Below are 21899 nucleotides of genomic sequence, written 5' to 3' on the forward strand. Positions count from 1 at the left end.
CCTTCTGATTGAGGCTTTCTCTAATTTTCTCATTTTCTCTTATTTCTGATACAAACCCACCCTGTCTTCACTTCCTGTGTTATAGTGAAACTGGAGCAAAGGGGAGAGAAATGCAAGAGCTGGATCAGCTGTCAGGAGCCCAACATTTTTTTTTTTTAATCCTCATCCAAGGATATTTTTCCATTTATCTTCAGATAGAGCGAGAGAGAGAAACATCAATGTGAGAGAGACACATTGACCGGTTGCCTTCTGCATGATCCAACCAGGGCCAGGGACTGAACCCCAGTCGAGGTACGTGCCCTTGACTGGAACCAAATTCGTTACTCTTTGGTCCACAGGCCACCGCTCTAACCACTGAGCAAAACCGGCCAGGGCAGAAGCCCAACTCTTTATTCTGAAGTTATTTCTGTAACGCTGGCTGATTTAATTAAATATTTCCCTAATAATGATCTTACTTTTTTTTTTAAGTTGTCTCCCCGAAAATGTTGTTTGGAATTACTTTTTTCCCAAATGTTTCAAAAATGCAAACATGACCAACCAAACCTTGAAACCTCTATTTGATTTCTTTTATGGCATCACTATGATTTTTTTTTTATTTGGAAAATGGTGCAGGAAATTTCATTTCCTTGGGATTTTATTTTATTTTATGATTCTATTGAAAGTGAGTTGAGTATAAAATGGGTTTTTATAATCACACCATGTGAATCATTTCTTCTTTGGAAGCCGGATCTTCTCTCCCACTGTGTAGCCTCATCTAGTCTCCCTGAAGTGCAGTGCTAGCAGGGTTGGTAATGAAATGCAGTCCTACTTATCACGCTCAGCAAAGAGCTCAGAGAAAACAGAAAAAAATCAATCCCACAGGAACTTCTCCAGTGCTAGATATCCATATTTAACCCCCATGCATTTAAAATGGAAATGAGATATCTTAGGGTTTTAGATTTTGATTTACACAAGATGTCACCGCCTCCTTGGCAATTGGAATATTTTATGGACCAACTGCTGACCCGTTTGGGAAGATCTCAGCCTATCGCCCCAGGTCCAGTTTAGTTTCTTCATATTTCTTTCAAAACTCTCAGCAGTGCTTTGCTGTAGTTTTGATTCTTTAGGCTTCAAAGGATGCCCCTTCCAGGGCCAATCTTCCAAAAGGAAAAAAAAAATTAGTGTAGGGGAACAAACAGCTCATAAAGGAAAGGGCAGCTATTCCTGTGGCAACTCTTACTGTAGTCATTAATAAGGAGTTTTGCATACCAGGATTACCATGGCTTTGTAGAGCCAAGAAAACTCCAATTTGATACTATTGCTTTGTTCTGAAATTCCCACTTGGAGTGACTCAGGCTCCAGTAGTCCAGCTTCAAATTATTTTATCATAGATACATTGTGGTTTATGTAACATGCATTATCATTAAATGTTCAGACTCAAGCTCCCTCAAGTTTGCCTGCCTTTGGGAGGTTCTCATTAAAATTTACAGAAAACTTTATACCCACATAATCTCCAATTAGCTATTTCCTTAAATTGTATTAGTGAGTGTCTCTCATTTGTGAATTCCACCATAATCACAAAGTTGGTAATTGAGACCTTCTACCATGTCTACCAAATGCCTTTGTCCTATATAAGGAATCACTCTAAGTAACAGAATTAGTAAAATTTAGGATTTAGAATGTAGAACTTCCAACTGATTGCTTAGTTTGCTTAGTCAAACCACTGCAAAAATAATAATAATAATAATAAAACTGTCATTTTCCAAAAGATTATTGGTTTAACAGAACTGTAGGTAAATATTGAAGTTTAGTTAATTATATATGTATGCTAGAATATTTAGGGTTGTAGTATAGTGATGTCTGCAATTTATTTTGGAATGCATCAAAAAATAAAATAGATGGGAAAATATATAACAAAGCAAACATAACAATGTGAATCATAGAGTCTAGATTGTAGGCATGTATGGGTGTCTTTTCATGTTGTATGCATATTTGAAAAATTTCTTAATGCTGTAAGGTTGCAAAAAGCATTATTTGTTTCAATTTTCAGTTCAAAAACCACAGATTTCATTCACTGTGGTTTCAGAAAACCATAGACTTCCTCATTTGGAAATGTAATAACCACATTTGTGATTTTTTTTAGGAAGATAGTTTTCTAGGAATAATGTTATTTTTGGATGAGTGTGAACTAAGGGATAATCTTCCAGTTTGTTATTTCTGACATAACTAACTTTCAGTAGCCAATTTTTATACTTCTTTAAAACTTCCAGGCCAGCAACTATTGAGAGCTGAAATTTAATTCAAACATTCTGCCCAGGAGATCCTAAAATTTTGATTTTTTTTTTTTTTTAAGGAAAGGCAATTTCTGACTTTTCTCATAAATTTGATAAAAGGAAAGCTAATATGAGATTGGTAGTCCAGTAGGAAATGGAACTCAATTTTACATTTTTAAAATCATTTTATGGTATTAAAAATGACAGAGGTTAGAAACAAAGCTCTTACTCTTTTATTGAACTAGAATTGAAAGTGGCAGAAAATCATTTTGGCCCTAGTGCAGTAAATGTTATCACTAAAACATGTTCAGGGGATATTAGGATAGTCTCTCAAGCACCGGAGACAAAAGTTCACAGAATAAGAACTGATTTTTCTGTCCTTATCTTGAAGTTATTAGATGTCCAGGAGATGAAAGTATCTTAGCTCTAAGCGGACAGGGATGGAGTGTGTGTTGAAAATGATAATGTCTCCATTCTGGAGAAAGGTGAAAAGGAGAAAATAGGGTGGAATGGAAGAGTTCACAGGGACAGGAGGGTGGGCACGTGAGCCAGCCCCAGGGCTGGGGAATCCAGAACCAGAGCAAATTAGACTTGTTAAAAATTGTGAGCTGACGATGAAAATGGTAAGAAAGCAAGCAATACTATTCATTAAAAGAACTGTTTGAAGATGTTATTTAATAGGGAAATTAAACTGGAGCTGTCAGCAGCTACTTTGGAGAATCTGGTAGGAGAGAAATTTTAAGTCTATTTGGAGAAAATCAATCATTTTTGAGTGTGTAGTATGGTTCTTTTTTAGAATTTTGTGTAAATGGAGCAGGTTGGTAGGCATATGTTTGCTGATCCTGTAGTGATTAAAATTCAGAATAAGTAAGACTCTGGTGAAATTGAGTTTTCAGGTTCCAGCCAGTGTTCTATACTGCCATATGGCATAACTAGAATTAATTGCTGTTCCCAGTCTCTTATTCTTTTATTGAATAGCTAGGTGCCCTGTTTGAAATATTAGGGGTTCCACAGAAGTATTTAATCACATGAGATAGATGTTTGGCATGTTCATGAAAGCAGTGTGTGTAGCTAATAGCTGCTTAGAAGAAAAAGCTTCCCCCCCTTGAAATTTTCTACCCCCTCTACCCTTTTTTTTATTAGAAAAATGAATGGATAGGAGAGTTAGCATGGAAAAGAGGGAAGATTCTCAGGATTTTACAGGTCAGTGCAATAGAAAAGGTAAAGCAAGGAATCTTTCTGGTGAGAGTCTTTAGCTCCTTGATACTCCAAGTATGGCCATGGACCAGCAACACCAACATCACCTAGAAACGTTAGAAATGCAGACTCTCAGGCTCCATTGAATCAGATCTACTGCATCAGAATCTGCATTTTAATAAGATCCCAACATGCCCTGGCTGGTTTGGCTCAGTGGTTAAAGGGTAGGACGTAAGGCAAAGGGTTATAGGTTCAATCCTGGTCAACAGCATGTACCTAGATTGCAGGTTTGATCCCCAACCCCAGTTGGGGTCATGCAGGAGGCAACCAATTGATGTGTCTTTCTTACAGATATGTCTCTCTCACATCAATTGAGGTTTTTCTCTCTCCCTCCCTTCCTCTCTTCCACTCTGTCTAAAAAGCAATGGAAAAAACATCCTCCGGTGAGGATTAACAAAAAAGAAAGAATAAAATGTCCCTACGTTATTTATATGAGCATAAATATTTGAGAAGACGGCTCTAACACATACTTATAAGTTCATTTTAAATTCAGTTTCTCAAGCATGGTTAGAGCGTTGGCCCACAGACCAAAATGTCGTGGGTTCAGTTCTGGTCAAGGGCATGTACCTTGGTTGCGGCTCGTGCCTGGCCCTGGTCAGGGTTGTGCAGGAGGCAGCCAGTCGATGTGTCTCTCTCATGTCGATGTTACTCTCTCTCTTCCTCACCCTCTTCTCTCTCTCTCTCTCCCTTCCATTCTATCTACAAATCAATGGGAAAATATCCTCAGGTGAGGATTAAGAACAACAACAAAAAAGTCTTACATGGTGCATGTGGTATGAGCTCAAGAATGTGAGTTGAATCCAGCCAGTGCATTGAGCATCATTCCATGGACTGCGAGGTCCTGGTTCGGTTCCCAGTCAGGGCACGGGCCCAAGTTGCGAACTCGATCCCCAGTTGAGGGTGTGCCAGAGGCAGCCGATCGATGTTTCTCGATCACATTGATGTTTCGATCTCTTTCCCTTCCTCTCTCTCTGAAAGATCAATAAAAACATATTTTTTAAAAAGTATGTGAATTGAGTGAATGGTGGAAAACTGTTACAAACATGTTTTTAGGTCCTAGGATAAAACTTAAAACAAGAGACGCTCTTTATTAGGACATTTACTATTCTGTAACCAACCCCACATATTCTTTTCCAGAACTAGTATGCTTTCTTTTTACTGAATGTTAGAGATGGAAGAGCCATTTGTAAAGATAGTGTCCATTTCTTCAAATGTCTCCTATGATAACATTTCTCTAACATTCTGTGATAAAAGCTTACAAGACTGAAGACCATGTATTGGAATTCTGTTAGCACATGGATGCCAGTCATTCCAGCCATTTTTGTTCCCCATCACCAGTCCTCTGTCTTTGGTCATCATCCTTATTCAGCTTTGTACTTCCTTGTCTCCACCATCTCTCATCTTTCCCAATGACCTCTCTCCTAGTCCTTTCCACTGTGTTTCCTGGAATCCATGTCCTAGTATAATCACACTTTACTATAGCCTCAACCTCTTTTCTCCATTTCTGCCTAAGTGAAACATGGCTCTTCTGCAGGACACAGTTTTGCTTGAAGTCATCTTAAATAGAATTTGCTCATTTTCCAGAAGTGCCATTGGCATTCTTCAAGCTCCTTGCTGCCACTTTTAGACTTTTGCTATTCAATCTTGTCCCAAACCTCTCTCCTGTTGAGATTTGTCTGTGTGGCTTTACCATTCTCTGACCCTCTGTCATCTTTTGAGTTCAGAGTCCCTCCTCACACTGTTTGAGTACTGAAGCACTGACTTGCAGTTGTCATCTTCATTCCACCATTACTACTGCCCAGACATCCTCTCTTTCTTACATTTAGCTTTTGCTTCTCTATTACAAATGTCTTCTAATATTAATAAAAACATTATATCCTACACAGTGATTCCCTCTAGCTATTTTCTTTCCCTCTCTCTCTCAATCTCTCTCTTTTTCTTGATTTTTACCAGTTTACTTTTAATTTTGCAAAGAATACAAAATAAAAAGTATTAGATTTAGAAGTGGCCATTGCCTATTAGAATTTAGTGCTTAATAGCAGATTCAAATTCTTAGACTTAGGGAATAAATTTTTGTTGGAACATTTTAAACAATCAATACCAAAAAAATAGTTGGAATCTTCTTTTAGACTTCAGTACAGTGATTTCAGATGACATGTCTACATGTCTAATTATAATAAAGAAGGAGCATGGCCTGTTCTTTTTTTTTTTTTTTTTTTTCTTCTTAACAAACAAACTTCTGAAATAGACGCCTAGACTAGCCATTTGTTTTCCTCTTCTGTGGTTACTCTTCAGTCCCCTATAATCTAGGCTTTGTTTCTATCGGGTAACTCTCTCATTGCCACATCCAAGTGACACTGTTCACTTTTTGTCTTATTTGGTCTCTCTGCAGCATGTGACACTGTTAATAGCTTCCCTTTTCTCAAAAAGTAAAAAAACAAAAAATTCTCCCTGTTAATTCCCGTGATAATAGTTTCTCCTGATTTTTCTTCTTCCTTGCATTAATACTCTTTTTTAAGGCTCTTGCTTGAGCTCATTTTTCTACCCTGCCCTCTTCACTATTTTCCCTCAAGTGTGCCTCTTTCCTTACCACATTTTCCTTGGGCAAATTCATGCATAGCCATAACTCAACAACTTCCTCTGTAGGTGGATGACTCTCAGTTCTACTGCTCAGCTATAGTTCTCTCTCCAAGGCACCAGACAACATATTGGATAGCTCCTTTTGGGTGTCATATAGATATCTCAAACTTCACAAAGCTGGGGCAGACCCTGCTGGATGCCTACCCAGCAGCCACCCTCCATTCTTCCTTGACAATGGAACCTCGCCAGCCGAGAGATAACTTGTGATCTGAAAGCCATTAAGTTTTACCTGTGGTTGGGTAGGGCCAAAGAAATGTAAGGATAAGACTTCTGATAACCTCTCTCAGTCTTATGCTTGGGAGACAGCAATATGTTGAAATGTAGTAGCTACCTTAAGACAGTCCTCTGCTCTAAAGTGTTAGAGCAGAAATATGGGAATAGCCTAGGTCCTTCATGGCATTGTTGGGCCCCAGGATCACCCTGAAATCATCTGTTGAAGAAAAAAAGTAAACTTCTACTTGTTTAAGCTTCTGTCGGTTAGGTTTTCTGTTCCTTGTAGCCAGAATAATCCTAACTGATTGAATATCCAGAATGGAAGTCATTATTTTATATTATGCTCACCCCTAAAGTCTAATTATGCTTATCCTAAGCCCAGTCTCCCAAGGCAGAGTCCTAGGAGTCATTCTTGTCTCCTCTCTTTATTCCCTACCAGGGGTGGGGAATGTCAGCCCATGGACCATATAAGGTCTTCGAAATCAATACCAGCTAATATCACACACCTCACCAAATTGGCCTAACCAAAAGTAGCAGGCTGCTTTTTAAGTTGATAATTTTATATGACCTGAGAATGATGTTATAAATATCTAAATGGTCTTTGGCAGAAAAAATGTTCCCCACCCCTGCTGGGCCTACATCATCAACAAGCCTACTGATTATTCATCCTAAATCTGTCTTCTCCTTTCTGTTCTCTTTGTCACCGTCTAAACTTTAGCCTTGATAAAATCTTTCTCAGAGCATTGTTAAATTTTCTTTTCTGGTTCTCTGCCTCAAGTTTCTCTCTGTTTCAGTTTATTCTGCTCGTCCATTCTGTTGAAAGGGTAAACTTTGTTTGAAAAAGATAGTTTAATCATTCATGCTGTAGAAGATTTATTGATATAGGACAATAGATATATTGTACATTTAAAAAATGGTTAAATATGTATATAAAACCTCACAGAGAAAAAAATGCCTGGAAAAAAACAAAGGCACCAAAATGTTAATGATGGTCTCTAGCAAGTGGAGTTTAAGTGATTTTTAATTTTTCTTTTTTGTTTATTTGTATTTTCCAACTCTCTACAGTGAATATGTATTTAATTGTAAGCTACGGATATCCGAGCCTTTCCTGTTTTTATTTATTATTTTTATTATTTTTATTTAATTTTATTTTTTAATCCTCACACAAGGATATTTTTCCATTGAGTTTTAGATAGAGTGGAAGGGAGAGGGAGAAAGAGAGAAAGAAACATTGACGTGAAAGAGACACATCGATTGGTTGCCTCCTGCACGACCCCAACTGGGGCGGGGGATCAAACCTGCAACGCAGGTACATGCCCTTGACTAGGAACTGAACCTGAGACCCTTCAGTCCGAAGGCCAGCACTCTAAGCACTGAGCCAAACCGGCCAGAGCAGAGATGGCCTTGTTTTTAAAAAGGACAGGGATGGCCCTGACCAGGTAGCTCAGTTGCTTAGAGTGTCATCCTGATATGCCAAGGTTGCGGGTTAGATCCCCGGTCAGGACACATATAAATCAACCAATGAATGTGTGAATAAGTGGAACAACAAAAATCGATGTTTCTCTCTCTTTCTCTCTCCCACTACCCTCCTTTCTTACCTCCCTCCCTTCCTCTTTCTCTTTCTCTCTCAAATCAATAAAAAGATTTTTAAAGGGACAGGAATTTAAAAGCCAAAAAATTTTTAGTTTCTAGGTGGGAAGGGAGTTGGTACAGTGGGGAAAAGAGATATGGAAAGAAGATTTAGGTATTAATTGTATAGTGTAGCCTTGGGTCACTTCTGTGAAAAAAACAACAACAACAACAAAAAGCTGTATTTCACAGTGTTTTACTAAACACACACATGAAAATAAAATTATTTTTGAGCCATATGAAATACAGTAGTCAAGATAATTTATGGCCCTGGCCAGTTTGGCTCAGCGGTTGGAGCGTCTGCCTGCGGTCCGGAGAGACCCGGGTTCGGTTCCCTCTAAGGGCATGTACCTCGGTTGCAGTTTGTCCCCCGCCCTGGTTGGTCGTGTGGGTGGCAGCCAGCCACTCGATGTGTCTCTTTCACATCGATGTTTCCCTCTTTCTCTCTTCCTCTCTCTCCCTCCCACTCTATCTGTACAAAAAATGTCCTCAAGTGAGGATAAAAAAAATAAAAAAAATTTTAAAAAAAGATAATTTATGATAATTTTTCTAAAATATTTTTTTTAATAAAGGAAGTTTATTTTCAAGGTCTTCATTAGAGGAGGAATCACTGACTAGAAACAACTTCCATCTCTTAGATATTATCCCTTTGAGTTGCACTAAACTGACACAGAATAAATCCTTCATTAGAAAAGGATTGTCTACATTCTGTATGTAGATAATGCTAATAAACATTTGTATTTCTGGGATTGGTTTTCCAAAGTGATGGTGTTAGAGAAAACCATTCACTTCCTCCTTCTCAAAATATCAGTCACCGTGATTGATTTTTATGTTGGTCATAAAGAGAAATGGAATAAACTAAAAGCAGGGTGAAGACTACAGACCGAAAGCAATTAATTTACTTAACAAATGTATTGGCTACTTGTTTACTCCATGTAGGGCACAATGCCTATGATCAAGACATATAAGACATACCCTTGTTTTTCAAGTGAGTGGCCAGAATCATGGACAGAGCCATCATGGAGCCCACTGCCCACAGCTTTCTTCTCTAGAAGGTCTGAAATGTGTGGTTTGGTTTTGTTATGTACCTCAAGTTTCACCATTTAGAGATTCATCTGGGCTCATCATCCTCTTTCAAAATACAAATATACCTGGATGGTTAAGAGACTGGCTTGAATAGTCATGTGCATTAGCCCTATTCAATGGTTTCCTTCTAGTTTTTGGTTCAGATGATATATGCTGAGGAAATTCAGTGTCCAATAAGTTTTTTGAACCTCGATTATAGGAAATACGTAATGCTGCTACATTGAGAGTTATAAAAGTAATAGAGGATCCCTTTCCTAAGGAAGAATGAGGGCCATATCTCTGCAACGTAAGAATAACAGTCACAGCTAACATTAATCATACATGCACCATGTACCAGGCCCAGTGTCAAGGGCTGTACACACATTATCTCATTTAATTCTTACCACAGGTGTGTTATAATCCCCATTTAACAGATGAGAAAACTGATATTCAGAGAGGTGGTCAGCTTGCTCAAGATTACATAGTTTTAGTTTCTGTAAAGAGATTTGAATCCCAATGACTGTTGGGACAGCACTCTTACTGAGGCCCAATTTCTTCATAAAAGTGAATAATGCTATTTAATTCAACAAATGTTTATTGAACATATACTATATGCAAAGCATTTTTGTGGTGAGCATGACACAGATTCCAGTCCTGTAACATTTTTGAGTAGGATAAACTGAATTATTATACAATACACTCACCTTGTAGGATTGTTGCTATACATATAAACGTGCCTAATACAATGCACATCACATATTAGATGCCCCAAAAATATTCCCAGGAAATTTATAACCCGATAGAAAGGATAAGCATGCACAAAAACTATAATTCAAGATATGTTGTGGCTAAAGTTTTAGGATAGGTACACATAGATTGTGTAAAATCCCAGAGAAAAAAACCAATTCTGGTTGGTGGGCTGTGAGAAGCCTTCATGAGTGAGATGGCATCATGTCTTGGCCATGGGTTGAAAGGAATTGGTTTTGGTGAGATACATTGCATACAAAAATAGCAGGTACAGAGATACAGAGGAGAAAATGTTTAGCCATGTTTGGGAACCAAAGGATGATTCTGTTTATAGGTATAGGGATATTATTTATTTATTTATTTATTTATTTATTTATTTTAAAGATAGGATAGAACTAAATCATGTAAATGAGTTTAGACTGGATTTGGGGAGGAGAGATAGGTAATTTAGGAGAGTAAAGCACAGGGCAGGGATAGGGAGCTGTGGATAACATGAGTACTTGACAGCTGGGCTGAGGCCATTGGGAGGCAGGAGATGGTTACAAAGGGAGAAAGGATAAGAATGTTAAAGGTTTCTCTCTTCCTTACATCCACAGAAGGAAGACAAATAATTTCTCCTTCTTATTATTTTTTGCTTTGAGGACGCCAAGCTCATGTTTATAACCTTGCTTCTACAACTGGCTTTGGTTTGTTGTGGACTTAATAAACCTTTGTGAAGCCAGGTAACCTAACCACTTCTCAAAACTTAATGTCTATAGTTAAATACATTCTAAAGAGCTGACTTTATCCTTCAACTTTTGAAATGCGATTGGTTTGTAAATTAAAGATTGTATTTACTATACTTCAAATATGTTAACAAGATTTAATAGTTTTGTTTTGGTTTTTTTTCCTTTTTTTTTTTTTTTTTGTACATATAGAATGGGAGGGAGAGAGAGGAAGAGAGAGAGAGAGAGAAACATCGACGTGAAGGGACACATCGAGTGGCTGCCACCCGCACGACCAACCAGGGCCGGGGACAAACTGCAACCGAAGTACATGCCCTTAGCGGGCACTGAACCCGGGTCTCTCCGGACCGCAGGCCGACGCTCTAACCGCTGAGCCAAACTGGCCAGGGCTAGATTTAATAGTTTTTAAAGCTGGCCCAGAAAAGTTACCAATGCCCATTACTTTGTTTTATTACAAAAATGCATTCCAAGGTCCAAACAACTGGAAATGGAACACAGTCCATACTTGAACTGATGGCTGCCTGTCTAGAATTCTCTTTAACAGGCAACTGTTGGTAAAATACTCATTTCCTTTATCTTGTTTTCCAAACTTGCCTCATCATGTGAATTACCTGGGGATCTTGTTAAAAATATAGATTTCTAGGTCCCTACTAGGTCTGGGTGGACCCTGAGAATTCATGTTTTAATAAGGGCTCCAGGACATTCTTAAATCAGACAAGAATGTATAAAAACTTTTATCAGAAGATCCCCCCTCTTTTTTTGGGGGGGGGGGAGTAAGAGGCTACTTTGATTTCCAACTGAATTTTTAAGAGTAAAGGGGAGGGATTTGACTGGGAAATGTGAGTAGAGGCTGTTGATTTGTGTGGTGAGGTTTCCTCAATATGACTGGGGATAATTGACAGGAACATTTTACTGGCAAGTAGCTGACAACATTTCAACCTAATTAACTTCTAGAGTAAAGGATGGGGATATGGTCAGTAGCAAATGGTCTTGATCCTTCCCTTGGCCTGATATTTGCCTGCTGTTTTGTGTGCTTCCCTGTGGCCTGGCAACATGTGGAGACATTTCTGATGCTGGAAAATCCCTTGAAATGAGACAGAACCTGAAGGCCTGGCCCCACAATGGGTCAGGTAAATCCTAGGATTGACCTGTTGATTGTAGTTAAACTGCTGTTGACCCCCGACCTGTATTGATGCAGCCACAGAACTGGTTACATAGTTATTGGCCTTTAGATGAAATTTAGTTCCATTCTTTATCATTTGAATAATTAGGTACTGCCATGTAAGGGTTTAACTATGACTACTTACTGTAGGTATTGTACAACAAAATAAATAGGAAAGAATTATATTTTAGTATCAAATCTTGTACAATTAGGGAAAAAGTCGAGTTGGGGGCTAAACTGTGAAATAATTTAAAAATGATTTCTGAATTTGTATACATCTGGAAGAAAGTGTACACATAAAGGTAAGAGGTTTTTAAAAATTTCAATAACTCATTGTAGCTCTTAGAGTGGTTACCAGTAGAAGCCTGCTTTCTGGATTCTGTTTTTATATATCTATTCAGATTTTGGTGTAGTATGAATGAGTGAAATAATATTATGTCTTTAATTAGGATTCTGTTGTTATTTTTCAATTAATCTATGTCAGTAGCTTTAGCATTTGTATTAAATCATTTTCTTCATGAAAGCTTTTAATGAGGAAACAAATTGATTGTATTTATATATTGGATTCTTGCCACTGCAATGTGTATTCAGTCGTGTCTTTTTTAAAAAAAAAAAAAAAACTTGTATTTATTTATTTATTTATTTATTTATTTATTTATTTATTTATTTAAACCTTTACTGTTGAAAGTATTGCAGATGTCCTCTCTTTTTCCCCCATTGACCCCCTTCTCCCTGGTCCCACACTCCTCCTGCCTTCCCCACACTGTTGTCTATGTCCATTGGTTATGCATATATGCATATAAGTTCTTTGGTTTATCTCTTCCCAACCCACCCCCTTCTCTCTGAAGTTTGTCAGTCTGTTCCCTACTTCCATGTCTCTGGATCCATTTTGATAGACAGCTTATTTTATTCATGATATTCCATAAATAAGTGAGATCATGTGGTACTCATCTTTCTCTGACTGGCTTATATCACTCAGCATAATACTTTCCAGGTCCCTCCATGTCATTTCAAAGAGTAAGAGAGCCTTCTTTTTATACAGCTGCATAGTATCCTATTGTGTACATGTACCACAGCTTTTTTTTTAATCCACTCATCTACTAATGGACTTTTGGGCTGTTTCCAAATCTTAGCTATTGCAAATAATGCTGCTATGAACATAGGGGTGCATACATTCTTTCTGATTGGTGTTTCAGGCTTCTTAGGATATATTCCTAGAAGTGGAATCACTGGGTTAAATGGCAATTTTATTTTTTTGAGGAAACACCATATTGTTTCCATAGTGACTGTACCAGTGTGCATTTCCACCATAAGTGTACTAGAGTACCCTTTTCTCCACATCCTCACCAGCACTTGTTTGAAGATTTGTTGATGGCAGCCATTCTGTCACATACAAAGTTATGTTTTATATTTATTTTAATTTGCATCTCTCTGATGATTAGTGATATTGAGCCTTTTTTCATATGTCTCTTGACCATTTGTATGTCCTGTTTGGAGAAGTGTCTATTCAGGTCCTCTGCCTTTTTTTTTTTTTTTTTTTTTTTTTTTTGCATTTATCTTCAGATAGAGCGGGAGGGAGAGAGGGAGGAACAGAGAGAGAGAAGCATCGATGTGAGAGAGACACATCAAATAGTTGCCACCCACACGACCCCAACAGGGGCCGGGGACAAACTGCAACCAAGGTACATGCCCTTAGCGGGAACCGAACCCGGGACTCTCTGGTCCGTAGGCCGACACTCTAACTGCTGAGCCAAAGCAGCCATGGCATTTGCCCATTTTTTTTTTTTTTTTTTTTTATCCTCACCCGAGGATATTTTTCGATATTTTGTTCAGATAGAGTGGGAGGGAGAGAGAGAGAGAGAAACATCGATGTGAAAGTGACACATCGAGTGGTTGCCACCCACACGACCCAACCAGGGCCGGGGACAAACTGCAACCAAGGTACGTGCCCTTAGCGGGAACCGAACCCGGGTCTCTCCGGACCGCAGGCGGACGCTCTAACCGCTGAGCCAAACCGGCCAGGGCCATTTGCCCATTTTTTAATTGGATTGTTTGTCTTCCTTTTGTTGAGTTGTATGAGTACCCTATATATTTTGGATATTAACCCCTTATCTGATATATCATTGGCAAATATGTTCTCCCAGAGAGTGGATTCCCTTTTCATTTTGATGCTGGTTTCTTTTGCTATGCAGAAGATTTTTAGTTTGAAGTAGTCCCATTTATTATTGTTTTTCTCTGTTTCTCTTGCCCTAGGCAATGCATCAGTGAAAATTATGCTATGTGTGATGTCTGATATTTTGCTGCCTACATAGTCTTCTAGAATTTTTATGGTTTCACAAATTACATTTAAGTCCTTTATCCATTTTGAGTTTATTCTTGTGTATGGTGTAAGTTGGTGGTCTAGTTTCTTTCTTTTTATTTTTTTATTTTTTATGTTTTGCATGTACTTGTCCAATTTTTTGAACACCATTTATTGAAGAGATGGTCTTTTCTCCATTGTATGCTCTTACCTCCTTTGTCAAATATTAATCGCACGTAATGTCTTGGGTCTATTTCTGGGTTCTCTGTTCTGTTCCATTGATCTATATGCCTGTTCTTGTGCCAGTACCAGGCTGTTTTGATTATAATGGCTTTGTAGTATAACTTGATATCTGGTACTGTGATCCCTCAAACTTTGTTCTTCTTTTTCAAGATTGCTGTGGCATTTGGGGTCTTTTTTGGTTCCATATATACTTTTGGAGTATTTGTTTTAGATCTGTTAAACATGCCAGTGGTACTTTAATAGGGATTGCATTGAATCTATAGACTGCTTTGGGTAGTAAGGATATTTTAATGGTGTTGATTCTTCCAATCCATAAACATGGTATATGCATCCACTTTCTTATATCTTCTTCTATTTCTTTTTTCAGTGTCCTGTAGTTTTCTGAGAACAGGTCTTTTACCTCTTTGGTTAAGTTTAGTGCTAAGTATATTATTATTATTATTATTATTATTATTATTATCATTTTTGCTGCAATAGTAAGTAGGATTTTTTTTCTTTATTGATTCTAGAGAGAGAGGAAGGGAGAGGGAGAGAGAGAGACAGAAGCATCCATGAGACAAAACGTTGATCGGCAGTCTCCTGCCCCCTACTGGGGATTTGGCCCACAACCTGGGCATGTGCCCTGACCAGGAATCAAACCGGCAACCTCCTGGTGCATGGGTCGATGCTCAACCACTGAGCCACACCAATCAGGCTAGGATTATTTGTTGTTGTTGTAGTTGTTTTTGCAATTTTATAACTTTATTCAACAATCAGCAGTCAGTTCTCATCCACATTAACTATAGATTTTTGAAAGTGGTAACAGATACATAGGTGACCAATGTATAGAGCTTGTTTGGTGAATTTTCATCCTCATTACGTTTTCTGGACAACCGCACCCGGATACGGTATGGCACATTCCTTATTCCTTTGGCCCAGGCAGCTGTGTTCAGCCTGGTGTCAATGCGCACATCTGGAGTTCTCATCTCCTTCATGGCAAATTTCTGTATCTCCTTGAGTGCTCGAGGGGCACCCACTCCATGGATGCACTTGTGAATGCTGATGGTGTACTCTCTGGTCACTACCTCGCTGATGGCAGAACGGCCCTTCTTCTTCTCCCCACCCTTCTTTATGGGAACCGTTATGCTAGCTGGAGTTGGAAAGCTAGGATTGTTTTTTTAGTTTCCCTTTTTGAGTGTTCATTATTGATGTATAAGAATTCCATCAATTTCTTGATGTTAATTTAGTATCCTGCTACTTTGCCAAATTCATTTATTAAATCCAGTCAATTTTTGATGGAGTCTTTAGGATTTTGTGTCCAATATTGTCATCTGCGAATAATGACAGTTTTACTTTCTCTTTTCCAGTTCGGATGCCTTTTTTTTTTTTTCTTCATGTCTAATCACTGCGGCCAAGACTTCCAGTATTATGTTGAATAATCAACCATGCCTTTTGAAGTATATTTTTGTTGGTCATCTTGTGGCTAGTCTTTGAAGCCATACTTTGAGGGAAAAAATCTTCATTGGGGTGAAGGTTATAATTTAACAAAGTTTTCTTATTTTTATTTTTCTCTTCTTCCTTTTTTTTGACCCTCCCCCCCTTTGCTTTATGTGAGTGATTTAGAGGAAGATGAAGGTATTTTTTTCCTATCTTATCTGGGATAAAATCCACATTACGTTGCTGGGAGAGCCTTGCCTTCTGCCTGCCTTTCCAACCTCGTCTCCTATCTATCCCTCCCGTGAAATTCACCCTTTGTCCCACTCGTGCTGAACTCAGACAGCCCTTCTGTTTCTCACCTTCACTTACTTATTTAGCAGGCATTTATTGAACATAAGCTCTGTGGCACTGCCCCTTGAGGGCTCAGTGACATAAAGAGACAAGAACATTGTAGTGCCATATTACAGGTGTTGCTGAGAGGTATGTACAGATGTGCTGTGGGAGCACCTAACACCAGAGACTGAGTTGAGCCTCAAAGGACCAACAAGGTTCCCTAAAAGAAGTCAGGGCACAAAGGGAAAAGTGTGCCGGCAGAGAGAGCAATGACATGTAACATCAGAGTGTGAGCAGAGCAGCGGAGAACTTAAGGGATGGGGTTCAAGCAGGTGAATAATAAGACTAGGTTTGCATCTAAAGTCATTAGAATAATGATGGTGCTAATGACATAACAGCTGACATTTACTGAAGGCCTGCCAGGTGCCAGACCCAGTGCTCATTTCTTGTGTGCATTATCTCAGTCAGTCCTCCCAAGAACCATATGAGGCAGGTATGATTTATTTCTATTTTAAAGATGAGAAAACTAGGGTGCATCTCACAGCTAGAAGATAGAGGGTCTAGGACTCTACCCCAGCCATGTCTGCAAAGACTTTGCTCTTCATGGTCACTGCGCTTCCTTTTTCATCATCACTGAGGAGAATGGGTCAGAGAGGAGCAAAATGGCAGGCAGACCAATTAGGATGTGTTACATTGATCTGGTGAGGCATTCTGAGGGCTTGAATGAATTTAGCACCTGTAGAGATAGGAGGAGATAAATTTAAAAGGTACTAAGGGAGTAGAGTCTACAGATCTTGGTGATTAACTGGGTATACATAGAAACGGAGAAAGAAGTAAAGGGATCATTCCTAAGTTTCAGTTGCGTGCATGGAAATATCAACCACTGAAGCAAGAAACATGAGGGTAGGAGAGGTTTACGACGTGTGGGACAAAGGACAGTCTTGAGAGAGAAGAGTAGAATATTATCTCCTGTTTTTTAATATTTTAATTGATGTTAAAAGTATTTAATATGTGCAGACATCATAGTCTAGTCTTTGGCCGTTTGTTTCTTGCCTGGCCAGCCTGAGCTCCATGACGTGCCCCTTCAGTCTTCTCTTACTCTCTTGCCCTTTCATCCCACAAGCCTAGAAAACTCCCAACTGTGGATCACTTCAACTGTCTGCCTTTTATGCTCTATACCTGGGCAGCTAATCAGTGCTGGAGCAAAACTATACAATTGGATTGCCACCACAGTAAATCTTAGTTTCCAGCCTCAACTGAACTCTTAACGATGCCTGAAGGTTATATTATACGCCCCCATATCAGCAAGCTCTTCGATTTTCCTCAGTGTTTCTTTTCCCCCAAATCCATAACAGTCTTTATCATATCACCTTTCATTCTTGCATGACAGCACAGCCTACTTCACAAGATAAAACAGAGGTTTTCAGGTTGGAACCCACTCAGAATCCAGCCCTGTTCCCTCCTCAAACATGTCTGCTTTGGGCCTCTGCCACCTGCTCTGATGGGCCTGACCCCCCTCTACATCCTGGGCCTGTCCTCTCTGTGACCCACCCACCTCCTCCCCACTGCCAGGCATCTTCCACTATCTGATCCCAGATCCTCTCTCAGCAACCCTTATCTGCAGGCATTAAGACAGCTTCTGGCATTAGCCAGGCCTGGGCTCTTTTGGCCTCAATTTTTACCTTCTGTGTGTTTTCAGCCAATCACATCACTGCACAATTTGAACATTCCGGGCAAACTGGCTCACAGTTCAGGCTTTCTGTGCCTCCAGTCCCCCACAGAGTGTCTGGCAAAGAATTAGGATTTGTTAATGTTTGAGAGAACAAATGCAGTCTTCATAACTTGAGATATAGAGGGTATGTTGGTATGTTAATGTTGAGAAATCCACTCTACCTAGATAAGCTCTAAGAACTAGTCCAGCTTAATGTGTTTTTGTGTGTGTAACATTTACTCTCAGGTGAATAATGAGACCACGTTCATAAAAAGGAAAATATCAAAAGAATTTTCCAAGGAATATCACGTTTCCAAACCTGCCCCTGATTCTGCACAAGATAAACTGTGGTAGCTCCATAATGTGGACTTCTCCATGTCTATGGTCCGATCAAATAACCTCTAGACGCTTCATTCTTCTCATCTGTAAAGTGAGGGGCTGGATTGAATGACCTTCAGTGTCCTCTCAGCTGTAAAATTCAATGAGTATATGGCCCACACTCATGGAGTCATATACTTATCTGTTATTTACTGATCAGATAATTAGGAGTCTCTGTGGTGGGGCAGCTATTAACCTGAAGCAAGCAAAAAAATAAAACAAAACTGGGTTCCAAGCATCAACAGTGACAAAAATGGCTGGGCAAGAGCCAAAGATAATCCAGTTTAAAATATGGTAATCAGCTGGAGTTCTTTGTATGCGAGTGTTGCCTTATTCTCTCTAATAAACGAGTTTGGAACCAAAAGTTATCTCTGACTTTTGTATTATTGCTCTCTTATCAAATCTCTTGCTCTTCAGGAACTTCCTAAACTGCCTCCTGGCTTCTCTCCCTCCCAGCCAGGCTGCACATTTCTGCTAGATTTTATTATAATAGACATCATTCCTTATTCTTAAAAACAAGAAGAAAAAATCAACCAACCCTTCAGTTGCTCCCTTTTATCTACAGAAAGAAAAAACAAATCTAAACTCTGACCTGACATTTGAGTTCCTTTATTTTACTACAGTGGACCTGGCTAGCATTTTGTCAAAACAGATCATTGAGCTGTATCTGCTTGCCTATTACATACATGCAGGGAGTGTGGGGATTGCAAAGACACATAACCACAATTTACAGTTCCAATTCTAGAACATAGGGAAAAGAGTATTAGAAGGTAGGCTTCCAGTGTTGAATGAAAGAGCTTAATCACTGACTAATCAAGAATAGCTCCTAGTTAGTATCAGAGTGGATGTTCAATTGACCATGTGTAGTTAAAGTGTTATAGAAGATTCTACTAGAGAATTGAGTTTTATTATTTTAAAATTTTATTTCTTTATTTAGTGTCTGGGAATAGACTTCTAAAACTTCTTTTAGTCATGGGTAATACTGTCAAGATCAGGTAATATTGCTTGTTTCTCATTTAATAAAAGTTTAATTGTGACTTCTATTTTGTAAGTAGGAAAATATGTTGTCTTACGGAGTGGGTTTTCAAAATGTGTGGATATAGACTGAAAACCACAGAAATATTACATTTAAAAAGAAAACAAAAACAAAACACAGAACCTTTTTATGACAGGTTCTTCTATTACTTTAGTTAAATGCCTTTTGTCTATTACCATAGTATTTGTTATGTACTATCTTAGATTGGCATCTCTTCATGTGTAAATATCTCATAATTTAGACTAGATAGTAAGCTTCTTGTAGACAGGCACTAGATCTTGTACTATTGATGAATTGAAGGAACTGGAGTTAGAGGGGCACCAGCTCCCCTCCAGGGACCTTCCCATTCCTTCCCAACCCGTTTCTAAGGCTGGTACCCCAATCCCTGGGTCCCAAGCCTCTGATGCCTCCACCAGAGACTTCCACCAGATGGTGCTCTTTTCCCACTTCTGTTCTTGAATATCATTGGCCATATTACCCTTTGCCTTGCCCAGTCCTTCTTCAAGGTAGTGGATTGGAACACTGGTAGAAAGAGAATTTGAAATCATGTGAATTTTCTCAAGTGAGAAAAGAGGTTATAGGAAATATTTATAGTGTAGAGACTATTAGCATTGTTCAGAAAGCCCATTTCCTTGAACATAAATCAGTCTACCATATGGCTCACTGCTTAAGGTCAATTGCAAGGGTTTTCCTACTCTTAACAATGTGCCATTGAAGCGCTGCTTAACCAGGTGTTCATTTGAGTTCTAAGATTCCATTTCTAATGCTAGAATGATACTTCAGTATTAGTCTTTGTAGTCTGTTTGGAAACAGCCATTACCAGAGAACAGAGATGGTCAACAGGGAAATAGAAGATGTCTCGACACTGATTATTGCAGACAGCCTATCCATTTAGAAGGCACCACCACTTTTGGTACAAAAACTGAACTTTAAATTTAGACATTCTTAAGTCAGCAAGAAGAGGTTTGATTTTGTTTACCAGGTAGCATGGAATATATGATGAGTTTTAAATTTACTTAAGTCACAGGTAAAATAACCCTTTTAATACCTTAGTTGCAAAAAGTTTTCATCTAGATGTTCTAGATTTATAACATTACAGATGTTGGCCTTTCTGGGTGGCTAGTTTTATAATTACAACCTTCTTCATCTAATCCAGAGAGCCTTCTCATTTTGGAGGGAGAGAGTTATTGATGTTTTTTAGAAGTCTAATGAAGTTTTTGGCCTCTTTTTTAAGGGAAAAGAAAACATGTATTAATTTTCACTTACAATTTTAGGGAGTTAATTTATCTCCCAAAGCTCAACTATGGACTAACTCCAAGTTAAAGACCTCTGATCTATCTACTCTCTGATAGTAGGCTGTCTGACAAAACAATTATGCTTTCTCTCACTAAGTTTTTTTCTATATTATAGCCAATTGAAAAACATTAAATGTGCAATTTAAGAACTTGTGCTCTGACCCTGGCCGGTTTGGCTCAGCGGTTGGCGCTTCGGCCTGCGGTCCAGAGAGACCCGGGTTTGGTTCCTGCTAAGGGTGTGTACCTCTGTTGTGGTTTGTCTCCGGCCCTGGATGGGTCGTGCGGGTGGCAACCACTCGATGTGTCCCTTTCACGTTGATGTTTATCTCTTCCTGTCTCTCTCCCTTCCACTCTATCTGAACAAAAAATGGAAAATATCCTCGGGTGAGGATAAAAAATAAAAAAAAAGAACTTGTGCTCTGGAAGCAAGCAGACCTGAGTACAAATCTTGGTTCTGCCACTTAATAGCTATATGATTTTGATCAAGTTGTTTGACTTTTTTGAGTGTCAGTTTTCTGATCTATAAAATGGGGATAATAGTAGTACTGACCTTATAGGGTTGTGATGAAAATTAAATAAAATACATGTAAAATGTATACATAGCTCAATGCCTATATTAAGTACTGGATGTGTTGTTTTATTATAGTTAGGACATGAAATTATTTTTTCTTCCTAGATATTTCCAGTAATATATGGATAGTAACAGTTGTTGTCTTACCTCCTTAATTTATTATTAGGGTGCTTGTTCTGTTTTTGTTTTTGTTTTTGGTTTTGTTTTTTTTTTTTTTTGGTATGTGCCCCTAGTGGGAACCGAACCCGGGACTCCCTGGTCCACAGTCCAACGCTCCAACCGCTGAGACAAACCAGCCAGGGCATATTAGGGTGCTTGTTCTGGAACTAGTCTTTTCCTCATGTAAAATGAGTATAATAATAGGGTTAGAGTTGTGGGGGAAGTGAGTTCATATAAGAGAACTGCTTAGAACAATGTCCAACAATATGTTCAAAGTATCTTAACATTGTTAATATTATCATTACTGTTATTACTATAGCTGCTCATCAAGATTCCCTCAACACAGTAGGTTCAATTTACTTGTACCTTTCCTTAAACTAAAGTCCAATGAAAGGGAATTGGGGGAACGGTGAAAATATGAAGGGGATTGAAAAATACAAACTTCCAGTTGTAAAATAAATAAGTCACAGGGATATAATATACAGCATAAGGAGTATAGTCAATAATATTGTAATAATGTTGTAAGGTGACAAATGGTTATGCTACTTATGGTAATCACTTCATAAGATACATATATAAATAGCAAGTCACTACGTTGTACACCTGAGACTAATATAATATTGTATGTCAACCATACTTTAATAATAAAAATAAATTAATTAAATAAAGTTCAATCGAAACCTCTTTAATTTTAAAACACATTTTGCAAACTTTGCCTTGCATGTAATGTAACCCTAAATTTTCAAGTCTATCCTGTAGAGTAGACTT

General features: G+C 38.5%; 1 protein-coding gene and 1 pseudogene across 1 annotated transcript in view; one reads left to right on the forward strand and one right to left on the reverse strand.

Moving 5' to 3' along the window:
• Positions 1–21899, forward strand: part of SKAP1 (src kinase associated phosphoprotein 1) — a 287139-nt gene that overhangs the window by 45656 nt on the left and 219584 nt on the right. The gene's annotated exons all lie outside the window — the stretch shown is intronic.
• On the reverse strand, positions 14992–19579 carry LOC118633982 (annotated as a pseudogene).

This window comes from Molossus molossus, unplaced genomic scaffold, assembly GCF_014108415.1.
Source record: "Molossus molossus isolate mMolMol1 unplaced genomic scaffold, mMolMol1.p scaffold_m16_p_19, whole genome shotgun sequence".
NCBI lineage: Eukaryota > Metazoa > Chordata > Mammalia > Chiroptera > Molossidae > Molossus > Molossus molossus.